At 41.3% G+C, this 12,248-nt stretch overlaps 21 non-coding genes across 21 annotated transcripts; all 21 read right to left on the bottom strand.

Annotated features, from left to right (window-relative positions):
• Positions 1-36: 36 nt before the first annotated feature.
• Positions 37-109, bottom strand: TRNAR-ACG (transfer RNA arginine (anticodon ACG)). Its single transcript has one exon. It is a non-coding gene; the product is annotated as a tRNA-Arg (tRNA).
• Positions 110-620: 511 nt separating this feature from the next.
• On the bottom strand, positions 621-693 carry TRNAR-ACG (transfer RNA arginine (anticodon ACG)). The gene has a single exon. It is a non-coding gene; the product is annotated as a tRNA-Arg (tRNA).
• Positions 694-1,124: 431 nt separating this feature from the next.
• Positions 1,125-1,196, bottom strand: TRNAH-GUG (transfer RNA histidin (anticodon GUG)). Its single transcript has one exon. It is a non-coding gene; the product is annotated as a tRNA-His (tRNA).
• Positions 1,197-1,204: 8 nt separating this feature from the next.
• On the bottom strand, positions 1,205-1,277 carry TRNAR-ACG (transfer RNA arginine (anticodon ACG)). The gene has a single exon. It is a non-coding gene; the product is annotated as a tRNA-Arg (tRNA).
• A 511-nt stretch (positions 1,278-1,788) lies between these two features.
• TRNAR-ACG (transfer RNA arginine (anticodon ACG)) lies at positions 1,789-1,861 on the bottom strand. The gene has a single exon. It is a non-coding gene; the product is annotated as a tRNA-Arg (tRNA).
• Positions 1,862-5,026: 3,165 nt separating this feature from the next.
• Positions 5,027-5,098, bottom strand: TRNAH-GUG (transfer RNA histidin (anticodon GUG)). The gene has a single exon. It is a non-coding gene; the product is annotated as a tRNA-His (tRNA).
• An 8-nt stretch (positions 5,099-5,106) lies between these two features.
• TRNAR-ACG (transfer RNA arginine (anticodon ACG)) lies at positions 5,107-5,179 on the bottom strand. The gene has a single exon. It is a non-coding gene; the product is annotated as a tRNA-Arg (tRNA).
• A 431-nt stretch (positions 5,180-5,610) lies between these two features.
• Positions 5,611-5,682, bottom strand: TRNAH-GUG (transfer RNA histidin (anticodon GUG)). Its single transcript has one exon. It is a non-coding gene; the product is annotated as a tRNA-His (tRNA).
• Positions 5,683-5,690: 8 nt separating this feature from the next.
• On the bottom strand, positions 5,691-5,763 carry TRNAR-ACG (transfer RNA arginine (anticodon ACG)). Its single transcript has one exon. It is a non-coding gene; the product is annotated as a tRNA-Arg (tRNA).
• Positions 5,764-6,274: 511 nt separating this feature from the next.
• On the bottom strand, positions 6,275-6,347 carry TRNAH-AUG (transfer RNA histidin (anticodon AUG)). Its single transcript has one exon. It is a non-coding gene; the product is annotated as a tRNA-His (tRNA).
• Positions 6,348-6,778: 431 nt separating this feature from the next.
• Positions 6,779-6,850, bottom strand: TRNAH-GUG (transfer RNA histidin (anticodon GUG)). The gene has a single exon. It is a non-coding gene; the product is annotated as a tRNA-His (tRNA).
• Positions 6,851-6,858: 8 nt separating this feature from the next.
• On the bottom strand, positions 6,859-6,931 carry TRNAR-ACG (transfer RNA arginine (anticodon ACG)). The gene has a single exon. It is a non-coding gene; the product is annotated as a tRNA-Arg (tRNA).
• Positions 6,932-7,442: 511 nt separating this feature from the next.
• Positions 7,443-7,515, bottom strand: TRNAR-ACG (transfer RNA arginine (anticodon ACG)). The gene has a single exon. It is a non-coding gene; the product is annotated as a tRNA-Arg (tRNA).
• A 431-nt stretch (positions 7,516-7,946) lies between these two features.
• TRNAH-GUG (transfer RNA histidin (anticodon GUG)) lies at positions 7,947-8,018 on the bottom strand. The gene has a single exon. It is a non-coding gene; the product is annotated as a tRNA-His (tRNA).
• Positions 8,019-8,026: 8 nt separating this feature from the next.
• On the bottom strand, positions 8,027-8,099 carry TRNAR-ACG (transfer RNA arginine (anticodon ACG)). The gene has a single exon. It is a non-coding gene; the product is annotated as a tRNA-Arg (tRNA).
• Positions 8,100-8,610: 511 nt separating this feature from the next.
• On the bottom strand, positions 8,611-8,683 carry TRNAR-ACG (transfer RNA arginine (anticodon ACG)). Its single transcript has one exon. It is a non-coding gene; the product is annotated as a tRNA-Arg (tRNA).
• A 1,095-nt stretch (positions 8,684-9,778) lies between these two features.
• TRNAR-ACG (transfer RNA arginine (anticodon ACG)) lies at positions 9,779-9,851 on the bottom strand. Its single transcript has one exon. It is a non-coding gene; the product is annotated as a tRNA-Arg (tRNA).
• Positions 9,852-10,362: 511 nt separating this feature from the next.
• Positions 10,363-10,435, bottom strand: TRNAR-ACG (transfer RNA arginine (anticodon ACG)). The gene has a single exon. It is a non-coding gene; the product is annotated as a tRNA-Arg (tRNA).
• Positions 10,436-10,946: 511 nt separating this feature from the next.
• TRNAR-ACG (transfer RNA arginine (anticodon ACG)) lies at positions 10,947-11,019 on the bottom strand. The gene has a single exon. It is a non-coding gene; the product is annotated as a tRNA-Arg (tRNA).
• Positions 11,020-11,530: 511 nt separating this feature from the next.
• Positions 11,531-11,603, bottom strand: TRNAR-ACG (transfer RNA arginine (anticodon ACG)). The gene has a single exon. It is a non-coding gene; the product is annotated as a tRNA-Arg (tRNA).
• A 431-nt stretch (positions 11,604-12,034) lies between these two features.
• Positions 12,035-12,106, bottom strand: TRNAH-GUG (transfer RNA histidin (anticodon GUG)). The gene has a single exon. It is a non-coding gene; the product is annotated as a tRNA-His (tRNA).
• Between the last annotated feature and the right edge of the window lie 142 nt (positions 12,107-12,248).

Raw genomic sequence — 12,248 nt, 5'->3', positions numbered from 1 at the left:
AGAGTACTAACCACTATACGATCACGGCAACTTAAACGAGCCAGGTAGGAGTCGAACCTACAATCTTCTGATCCGTAGTCAGACGCGTTATCCATTGCGCCACTGGCCCAGCTGTTTTATGCCACTTGGAGTGTTCATCATGTTTTTGAACCTGTTTCAAGCTTTGATGGTTATTGAAGTATATACAGAATCAAATTTTGAGAGTTGACTGTACACTTGCTGCAGGGCTTATTTCCCATAAACATCTCACAAACAATTTTCTTTGTGACTGCAAAATGATCTTTTCAGCGTGTGATGAACTTGCTCAGAGTCAATTCATTTGAGTTTCCTGTATTCAGGAATTTATGTCAGCTTTCCAGATTTCAAGAAAATGATTCACAAAGAAATGATCAAGAAATGATTCAAAGTATGGAAAGATAGCTTTACAATAAGCAGTAAAGACAAATTGTGCAAGCACATTCAAAGAATCTGCTTAGTTTCTTCAATTGTCCTTACCTTCAATATTGTAAAGAAATGGATGTGTGAGAAATAAAATGAAAATGCCGTGACCCTGATTTGAACCGGGGTTGCTGCGGCCACAACGCAGATTACTAACCACTATACGATCACAGCAAATTAAACGAGCCAGGTAGGAGTCAAACCTACAATCTTCTGATCCGTAGTCAGACGCGTTATCCATTGCGCCACAGGCCCAGCTGCCTTATGCCTCTTGGAGAGTTCATCATGTTTTTGAACCTGTTTCAAGCTTTGATGGTTATTCAAGTATATACAGAATCCAATTTTGAGAGTTGACTGTACACTTGCTGCAGGGCTTATTTCCCATAAACATCTCACAAACAATTTTCTTTGTGACTGCAAAATGATCTTTTCAGCCTGTGATGAACTTGCTCAGAGTCAATTCATTTGAGTTTCCTGTATTCAGGAATTTATGTCAGCTTTCCAGATTTCAAGAAAATGATTCACAAAGAAATGATCAAGAAATGATTCAAAGTATGGAAAGATAGCTTCACAATAAGCAGTAAAGACAAATTGTGCAAGCACATTCAAAGAATCTGCTTAGTTTCTTCAATTGTCCTTACCTTCAATATTGTAAAGAAATGGATGTGTGAGAAATAATATGAAAATGCCATGACCCGGATTCGAACCGGGGTTGCTGCGGCCACAACGCAGAGTACTAACCACTATACGATCACGGCAACTTAAACGAGCCAGGTAGGAGTCGAACCTACAATCTTCTGATCCGTAGTCAGACGCGTTATCCATTGCGCCACTGGCCCAGCTGTCTTATGCCACTTGGAGTTTTCATCATGTTTTTGAACCTGTTTCAAGCTTTGATGGTTATTGAAGTATATACAGAATCAAATTTTGAGAGTTGACTGTACACTTGCTGCAGGGCTTATTTCCCATAAACATCTCACAAACAATTTTCTTTGTGACTGCAAAATGATCTTTTCAGCCTGTGATGAACTTTCTCAGAGTCCATTCATTTGAGTTTCCTGTATTCAGGAATTTATGTCAGCTTTCCAGATTTCAAGAAAATTATTCACAAAGAAATGATCAAGAAATGATTCAAAGTATGGAAAGATAGCTTTACAATAAGCAGTAAAGACAAATTGTGCAAGCACATTCAAAGAATCTGCTTAGTTTCTTCAATTGTCCTTACTTTCAATATTGTAAAGAAATGGATGTGTGAGAAATAAAATGAAAATGCCGTGACCCAGATTTGAACCGGGGTTGCTGCGGCCACAACGCAGAGTACTAACCACTATACGATCACAGCAACTTAAACGAGCCAGGTAGGAGTCGAACCTACAATCTTCTGATCCGTAGTCAGACGCGTTATCCATTGCACCACTGGCCCAGCTGCCTTATTCCTCTTGGAGTATTCATCATGTTTTTGAACCTGTTTCAAGCTTTGATGGTTATTGAAGTATATACAGAATCAAAGTCTGAGAGTTGACTGTACACTTGCTGCAGGGCTTATTTCTCCAAAATTGAGGATATTCGACACGACATCTCCCGCCGTCACCCCTCTGCTACCCCCCTGCACCCTCTATCCCTCCCCTCCATCTATCCCACCCTGTCCTCCTTCCATCCGACTTCAGAAAAGGAAGTCCACTCCCTCATCTTATCCCCCCCCCACCACCTGCCCCCTGGACCCCCTCCCCTCCCGTCTTCTCCGCTCCCTCTCCCCCACTGCCTGCTCCCACCTTGCTCACCTCTTTAACCTGTCCCTCTCCACCGGCATCTTCCCCTCACCATTCAAACATGCTCTGGTCTCACCTATTCTCAAAAAACCCAACCTCGACCCCCTCATTACCCACTAACTACCGCCCCATCTCTCTTCTCCCTTTCGCCTCCAAATTACTTGAACGACTAGTCTACAGCCGTCTCACAAGCTACCTCTCTGACAACTCCATCCTCGATCCACTACAATCTGGCTTTCGCCCACTCCACTCAACTGAGACTGCCCTGGTGAAAGTCAGCAATGACCTGCTTTCGGCCAAATCCAGGGGCCACTTCTCTCTGCTCATCCTTCTGGACCTCTCTGCTGCCTTTGATACCGTAGATCATCCTCTTCTCCTCGGCACACTCCAAAACGCTGGCCTCTCTAGCACTGTCCTTGACTGGTTTTCTTCTTACCTCACTAACCGCTCCTTCTCTGTGTCTGCCTCAAGCACCACCTCTCACCCTTCCATCCTTCCTGTTGGTGTCCCTCAGGGTTCTGTCCTTGGACCCCTTCTGTTCTCCCTGTATACCTCTTCCCTGGGTGCGCTCATTAACTCATTTGGCCTTCAATACCACCTCTATGCTGATGACACACAACTCTACCTCTCATCTCCTGATCTGTCCCCCTCTGTCCTCTCTCAGGTATCGCGCTGCCTCTCTGCAATCTCCTCCTGGATGTCTGAACGCTCTCTAAAGCGAAACATGGACAAAACGGAACTCATCATCTTCCCCCCATCCAGAGCAACACCCCCGACCAATATCTCCATCATTGTTGACAACACCACCATCTCCCCCGTTCCCCAACTCCACTGCCTGGGCGTCACTCTTGACTCCTCCCTCTCCTTTGCACCCCACATCCAAGCTCTGGCACAATCCTGTCGTTTCCAGCTACGCAACATTGCTCGTATCAGGCCATATCTCTCCCAGAGTGCAACTAAACTCATCATCCACTCACTGGTCATCTCACGTCTTGACTACTGCAATGTCCTCCTCACTGGCCTCGCTTGCTCCCATCTTGCTCCCCTCCAATCTGTCCTGAACTCCGCAGCTAGGCTTATCTTCCTCTCACGCCGCACCACATCTGCCACTCCCCTTCAACAAAATCTACACTGGCTCCCATTCCCCTACAGAATCCTCTTCAAACTCCTCACCCTTACATACAAAGCCATCTCTATTTCCACTGCTCCCTACATCTCCAACCTCCTTTCCCTTCATACTCCCTCCCGCCCCCTACGGTCGACTAATGACCGTCGCCTCTCCACCGCCCTGGTTACTGCTTCCCATGCACGAGTTCAGGATTTTGCCCGTGCTGCACCCCTTCAGTGGAACGCACTCCCCCGCTCCATTAGACTCTCCCCAACCTTGCAAAGCTTCAAACGGGCACTAAAAACCCACCTATTCATCAAAGCGTACCCTTCTGATGCATAACCCAGAGCTGAAGCCGCGCCTCCACCCCCCCTGCCTCATGCCGTGAACATCTCAGCTTTGCTTGCATACTGCCATCAGGCTACCTCCCACTTGCCTGCACCTCTTGTCATCTGTCTGTCGCCCCTCCCCAATAGATTGTTAGCTCTTCAGAGCAGGGCCCTCTTTCCTCTTGTTATCTAATCCCTCGTCTCAACACATTTCACTCACAGCTCTCCCCTACTCAACGACCATCTTTATCCTGCTAGTAAAGGCTCATCTCCATCTATGACCACCAGCCCCTAGTAGTACGATGATCACTCCCTCAATACTTACATCTTAGCTGTACTATGTCTTGAGAACGTGTGGTGCTCTGTTACCTGTACTCTATTTCTGTTATTTATTTACTGTAATGCAATGTTTTGTCCCCTGTACTGTCCTTTGTACGGCGCTGCGAAACACATGTGGCGCCTTATAAATAAAATGTAATAATAATAATAATAATAATAAACATCTCACAAACAATTTTCTTTGTGACTGCAAAATTATCTTTTCAGCCTGTGATGAAGTTGCTCAGAGTCCATTCATTTGAGTTTCCTGTATTCAGGAATTAATGTCAGCTTTCCAGATTTCAAGAAAATGATTCACAAAGAAATGATCAAGAAATGATTCAAAGTATGGAAAGATAGCTTCACAATAAGCAGTAAAGACAAATTGTGCAAGCACATTCAAAGAATCTACTTAGTTTCTTCAATTGTCCTTACCTTCAATATTGTAAAGAAATGGATGTGTGAGAAATAAAATGAAAATGCCGTGACCCGGATTCGAACTGGGGTTGCTGCGGCCACAACGCAGAGTACTAACCACTACACGATCACGGCAACTTAAACGAGCCAGGCAGGAGTCGAACCTTCAATCTTCTAATCCGTAGCCAGACGCGTTATCCATTGCGCCACTGGCCCAGCTGTCTTATGCCACTTGGAGTGTTCATCATGTTTTTGAACCTGTTTCAAGCTTTGATGGTTATTGAAGTATATACAGAATCAAATTTTGAGAGTTGACTGTACACTTGCTGCAGGGCTTATTTCCCATAAACATCTCACAAACAATTTTCTTTGTGACTGCAAAATGATCTTTTCAGCCTGTGATGAACTTGCTCAGAGTCAATTCATTTGAGTTTCCTGTATTCAGGAATTTATGTCAGCTTTCCAGATTTCAAGAAAATGATTCACAAAGAAATGATCAAGAAATGATTCAAAGTATGGAAAGATAGCTTTACAATAAGCAGTAAAGACAAATTGTGCAAGCACATTCAAAGAATCTGCTTAGTTTCTTCAATTGTCCTTACCTTCAATATTGTAAAGAAATGGATGTGTGAGAAATAAAATGAAAATGCCGTGACCCGGATTTGAACCGGGGTTGCTGCGGCCACAACGCAGAGTACTAACCACTATACGATCACAGCAAATTAAACGAGCCAGGTAGGAGTCAAACCTACAATCTTCTGATCCGTAGTCAGACGCGTTATCCATTGCGCCACTGGCCCAGCTGCCTTATGCCTCTTGGAGAGTTCATCATGTTTTTGAACCTGTTTCAAGCTTTGATGGTTATTCAAGTATATACAGAATCCAATTTTGAGAGTTGACTGTACACTTGCTGCAGGGCTTATTTCCCATAAACATCTCACAAACAATTTTCTTTGTGACTGCAAAATGATCTTTTCAGCCTGTGATGAACTTGCTCAGAGTCAATTCATTTGAGTTTCCTGTATTCAGGAATTTATGTCAGCTTTCCAGATTTCAAGAAAATGATTCACAAAGAAATGATCAAGAAATGATTCAAAGTATGGAAAGATAGCTTTACAATAAGCAGTAAAGACAAATTGTGCAAGCACATTCAAAGAATCTGCTTAGTTTCTTCAATTGTCCTTACCTTCAATATTGTAAAGAAATGGATGTGTGAGAAATAAAATGAAAATGCTGTGACCCGGATTTGAACCGGGGTTGCTGCGGCCACAACGCAGAGTACTAACCACTATACGATCACAGCAAATTAAACGAGCCAGGTAGGAGTCAAACCTACAATCTTCTGATCCGTAGTCAGACGCGTTATCCATTGCGCCACTGGCCCAGCTGCCTTATGTCTCTTGGAGAGTTCATCATGTTTTTGAACCTGTTTCAAGCTTTGATGGTTATTCAAGTATATACAGAATCCAATTTTGAGAGTTGACTGTACACTTGCTGCAGGGCTTATTTCCCATAAACATCTCACAAACAATTTTCTTTGTGACTGCAAAATGATCTTTTCAGCCTGTGATGAACTTGCTCAGAGTCAATTCATTTGAGTTTCCTGTATTCAGGAATTTATGTCAGCTTTCCAGATTTCAAGAAAATGATTCACAAAGAAATGATCAAGAAATGATTCAAAGTATGGAAAGATAGCTTTACAATAAGCAGTAAAGACAAATTGTGCAAGCACATTCAAAGAATCTGCTTAGTTTCTTCAATTGTCCTTACCTTCAATATTGTAAAGAAATGGATGTGTGAGAAATAAAATGAAAATGCCGTGACCCTGATTTGAACCGGGGTTGCTGCGGCCACAACGCAGAGTACTAACCACTATACGATCACAGCAAATTAAACGAGCCAGGTAGGAGTCAAACCTACAATCTTCTGATCCATAGTCAGACGCGTTATCCATTGCGCCACTGGCCCAGCTGCCTTATGCCTCTTGGAGAGTTCATCATGTTTTTGAACCTGTTTCAAGCTTTGATGGTTATTCAAGTATATACAGAATCCAATTTTGAGAGTTGACTGTACACTTGCTGCAGGGCTTATTTCCCATAAACATCTCACAAACAATTTTCTTTGTGACTGCAAAATGATCTTTTCAGCCTGTGATGAACTTGCTCAGAGTCAATTCATTTGAGTTTCCTGTATTCAGGAATTTATGTCAGCTTTCCAGATTTCAAGAAAATGATTCACAAAGAAATGATCAAGAAATGATTCAAAGTATGGAAAGATAGCTTCACAATAAGCAGTAAAGACAAATTGTGCAAGCACATTCAAAGAATCTGCTTAGTTTCTTCAATTGTCCTTACCTTCAATATTGTAAAGAAATGGATGTGTGAGAAATAATATGAAAATGCCATGACCCGGATTCGAACCGGGGTTGCTGCGGCCACAACGCAGAGTACTAACCACTATACGATCACGGCAACTTAAACGAGCCAGGCAGGAGTCGAACCTACAATCTTCTGATCCGTAGTCAGACGCGTTATCCATTGCGCCACTGGCCCAGCTGTCTTATGCCACTTGGAGTGTTCATCATGTTTTTGAACCTGTTTCAAGCTTTGATGGTTATTGAAGTATATACAGAATCAAATTTTGAGAGTTGACTGTACACTTGCTGCAGGGCTTATTTCCCATAAACATCTCACAAACAATTTTCTTTGTGACTGCAAAATGATCTTTTCAGCGTGTGATGAACTTGCTCAGAGTCAATTCATTTGAGTTTCCTGTATTCAGGAATTTATGTCAGCTTTCCAGATTTCAAGAAAATGATTCACAAAGAAATGATCAAGAAATGATTCAAAGTATGGAAAGATAGCTTTACAATAAGCAGTAAAGACAAATTGTGCAAGCACATTCAAAGAATCTGCTTAGTTTCTTCAATTGTCCTTACCTTCAATATTGTAAAGAAATGGATGTGTGAGAAATAAAATGAAAATGCCGTGACCCTGATTTGAACCGGGGTTGCTGCGGCCACAACACAGAGTACTAACCACTATATGATCACAGCAAATTAAACGAGCCAGGTAGGAGTCAAACCTACAATCTTCTGATCCGTAGTCAGACGCGTTATCCATTGCGCCACTGGCCCAGCTGCCTTATGTCTCTTGGAGAGTTCATCATGTTTTTGAACCTGTTTCAAGCTTTGATGGTTATTCAAGTATATACAGAATCCAATTTTGAGAGTTGACTGTACACTTGCTGCAGGGCTTATTTCCCATAAACATCTCACAAACAATTTTCTTTGTGACTGCAAAATGATCTTTTCAGCCTGTGATGAAATTGCTCAGAGTCAATTCATTTGAGTTTCCTGTATTCAGGAATTTATGTCAGCTTTCCAGATTTCAAGAAAATGATTCACAAAGAAATGATCAAGAAATGATTCAAAGTATGGAAAGATAGCTTTACAATAAGCAGTAAAGACAAATTGTGCAAGCACATTCAAAGAATCTGCTTAGTTTCTTCAATTGTCCTTACCTTCAATATTGTAAAGAAATGGATGTGTGAGAAATAAAATGAAAATGCCGTGACCCGGATTTGAACCGGGGTTGCTGCGGCCACAACGCAGAGTACTAACCACTATACGATCACAGCAAATTAAATGAGCCAGGTAGGAGTCAAACCTACAATCTTCTGATCCGTAGTCAGACGCGTTATCCATTGCGCCACTGGCCCAGCTGCCTTATGCCACTTGGAGAGTTCATCATGTTTTTGAACCTGTTTCAAGCTTTGATGGTTATTCAAGTATATACAGAATCCAATTTTGAGAGTTGACTGTACACTTGCTGCAGGGCTTATTTCCCATAAACATCTCACAAACAATTTTCTTTGTGACTGCAAAATGATCTTTTCAGCCTGTGATGAACTTGCTCAGAGTCAATTCATTTGAGTTTCCTGTATTCAGGAATTTATGTCAGCTTTCCAGATTTCAAGAAAATGATTCACAAAGAAATGATCAAGAAATGATTCAAAGTATGGAAAGATAGCTTCACAATAAGCAGTAAAGACAAATTGTGCAAGCACATTCAAAGAATCTGCTTAGTTTCTTCAATTGTCCTTACCTTCAATATTGTAAAGAAATGGATGTGTGAGAAATAATATGAAAATGCCATGACCCGGATTCGAACCTGGGTTGCTGCGGCCACAACGCAGAGTACTAACCACTATACGATCACGGCAACTTAAACGAGCCAGGTAGGAGTCGAACCTACAATCTTCTGATCCGTAGTCAGACACGTTATCCATTGCGCCACTGGCCCAGCTGTCTTATTCCTCTTGGAGTATTCATCATGTTTTTGAACCTGTTTCAAGCTTTGATGGTTATTGAAGTATATACAGAATCAAAGTCTGAGAGTTGACTGTACACTTGCTGCAGGGCTTATTTCCCATAAACATCTCACAGACAATTTTCTTTGTGACTGCAAAATTATCTTTTCAGCCTGTGATGAAGTTGCTCAGAGTCCATTCATTTGAGTTTCCTGTATTCAGGAATTTATGTCAGCTTTCCAGATTTCAAGAAAATGATTCACAAAGAAATGATCAAGAAATGATTCAAAGTATGGAAAGATAGCTTCACAATAAGCAGTAAAGACAAATTGTGCAAGTACATTCAAAGAATCTACTTAGTTTCTTAAATTGTCCTTACCTTCAATATTGTAAAGAAATGGATGTGTGAGAAATAAAATGAAAATGCCGTGACCCAGATTCGAACTGGGGTTGCTGCGGCCACAACGCAGAGTACTAACCACTACACGATCACGGCAACTTAAACAAGCCAGGCAGGAGTCGAACCTTCAATCTTCTAAAACGTAGTCAGACGCGTTAACCATTGCGCCACTGGCCCAGCTGTCTTATGCCACTTGGAGCGTTCATCATGTTTTTGAACCTGTTTCAAGCTTTGATGGTTATTGAAGTATATACAGAATCAAATTTTGAGAGTTGACTGTACACTTGCTGCAGGGCTTATTTCCCATAAACATCTCACAAACAATTTTCTTTGTGACTGCAAAATGATCTTTTCAGCCTGTGATGAACTTGCTCAGAGTCAATTCATTTGAGTTTCCTGTATTCAGGAATTTATGTCAGCTTTCCAGATTTCAAGAAAATGATTCACAAAGAAATGATCAAGAAATGATTCAAAGTATGGAAAGATAGCTTCACAATAAGCAGTAAAGACAAATTGTGCAAGCACATTCAAAGAATCTGCTTAGTTTCTTCAATTGTCCTTACCTTCAATATTGTAAAGAAATGGATGTGTGAGAAATAAAATGAAAATGCCGTGACCCGGATTCGAATCGGGGTTGCTGCGGCCACAACGGAGAGTACTAACCACTATACGATCACTGCAACTTAAACGAGCCAGGTAGGAGTCGAACCTTCAATCTTCTGATCCGTAGTCAGACGCGTTATCCATTGCGCCACTGGCCCAGCTGTCTTATGGCACTTGGAGTGTTCATCATGTTTTTGAACCTGTTTCAAGCTTTGATGGTTATTGAAGTATATACAGAATCAAATTTTGAGAGTTGACTGTACACTTGCTGCAGGGCTTATTTCCCATAAACATCTCACAAACAATTTTCTTTGTGACTGCAAAATGATCTTTTCAGCCTGTGATGAACTTGCTCAGAGTCAATTCATTTGAGTTTCCTGTATTCAGGAATTTATGTCAGCTTTCCAGATTTCAAGAAAATGATTCACAAAGAAATGATCAAGAAATGATTCAAAGTATGGAAAGATGGCTTCACAATAAGCAGTAAAGACAAATTGTGCAAGCACATTCAAAGAATCTGCTTAGTTTCTTCAATTGTCCTTACCTTCAATATTGTAAAGAAATGGATGTGTGAGAAATAAAATGAAAATGCAGTGACCTGGATTCGAACCAGGGTTGCTGCGGCCACAACGCAGAGTACTAACCACTATACGATCACGGCAACTTAAACGAGCCAGGTAGGAGTCGAACCTTCAATCTTCTGATCCGTAGTCAGACGCGTTATCCATTGCGCCACTGGCCCAGCTGTCTTATGCCACTTGGAGTGTTCATCATGTTTTTGAACCTGTTTCAAGCTTTGATGGTTATTGAAGTATATACAGAATCAAATTTTGAGAGTTGACTGTACACTTGCTGCAGGGCTTATTTCCCATAAACATCTCACAAACAATTTTCTTTGTGACTGCAAAATGATCTTTTCAGCATGTGATGAACTTGCTCAGAGTCCATTCATTTGAGTTTCCTGTATTCAGGAATTTATGTCAGCTTTCCAGATTTCAAGAAAATGATTCACAAAGAAATGATCAAGAAATGATTCAAAGTATGGAAAGATAGCTTCACAATAAGCAGTAAAGACAAATTGTGCAAGCACATTCAAAGAATCTGCTTAGTTTCTTCAATTGTCCTTACCTTCAATATTGTAAAGAAATGGATGTGTGAGAAATAAAATGAAAATGCCATGACCCGGATTCGAACTGGGGTTGCTGCGGCCACAACGCAGAGTACTAACCACTTTACGATCACGGCAACTTAAACGAGCCAGGTAGGAGTCGAACCTACAATCTTCTGATCCGTAGTCAGACGCGTTATCCATTGCGCCACTGGCCCAGCTGTCTTATGCCACTTGGAGTGTTCACCATGTTTTTGAACCTGTTTCAAGCTTTGATGGTTATTGAAGTATATACAGAATCAAATTTTGAGAGTTGACTGTACACTTGCTGCAGGGCTTATTTCCCATAAACATCTCACAAACAATTTTCTTTGTGACTGCAAAATGATCTTTTAAGCCTGTGATGAACTTGCTCAGAGTCCATTCATTTGAGTTTCCTGTATTCAGGAATTTATGTCAGCTTTCCAGATTTCAAGAAAATGATTCACAAAGAAATGATCAAGAAATGATTCAAAGTATGGAAAGATGGCTTCACAATAAGCAGTAAAGACAAATTGTGCAAGCACATTCAAAGAATCTGCTTAGTTTCTTCAATTGTCCTTACCTTCAATATTGTAAAGAAATGGATGTGTGAGAAATAAAATGAAAATGCCATGACCCGGATTCGAACTGGGGTTGCTGCGGCCACAAAGCAGAGTACTAACCACTTTACGATCACGGCAACTTAAATGAGCCAGGTAGGAGTCGAACCTACAATCTTCTGATCCGTAGTCAGACGCGTTATCCATTGCGCCACTGGCCCAGCTGTTTTATGCCACTTGGAGTTTTCATCATGTTTTTGAACCTGTTTCAAGCTTTGATGGTTATTGAAGTATATACAGAATCAAATTTTGAGAGTTGACTGTACACTTGCTGCAGGGCTTATTTCCCATAAACATCTCACAAACAATTTTCTTTGTGACTGCAAAATTATCTTTTCAGCCTGTGATGAACTTGCTCAGAGTCAATTCATTTGAGTTTCCGGTATTCAGGAATTTATGTCAGCTTTCCAGATTTCAAGAAAATGATTCACAAAGAAATGATCAAGAAATGATTCAAAGTATGGAAAGATAGCTTCACAATAAGCAGTAAAGACAAATTGTGCAAGCACATTCAAAGAATCTGCTTAGTTTCTTCAATTGTCCTTACCTTCAATATTGTAAAGAAATGGATGTGTGAGAAATAAAATGAAAATGCCGTGACCCGGACTCGAACCGGGGTTGCTGCGGCCACAACGCAGAGTACTAACCACTATACGATCACGGCAACTTAAACGAGCCAGGTAGGAGTCGAAGCTTCAATTTTCTGATCCGTAGTCAGACGCGTTATCCATTGCGCCACTGGCCCAGCTGTCTTATGGCACTTGGAGTGTTCATCATGTTTTTGAACCTGTTTCAAGCTTTGATGG

The sequence above is a fragment of the Pseudophryne corroboree genome, chromosome 6 (assembly GCF_028390025.1).
Source record: "Pseudophryne corroboree isolate aPseCor3 chromosome 6, aPseCor3.hap2, whole genome shotgun sequence".
Classification (NCBI taxonomy): Eukaryota; Metazoa; Chordata; class Amphibia; order Anura; family Myobatrachidae; genus Pseudophryne; species Pseudophryne corroboree.
Note: the sequence above shows the minus strand (reverse complement) of the source record. Positions and strands in the feature narration are given on the sequence as shown.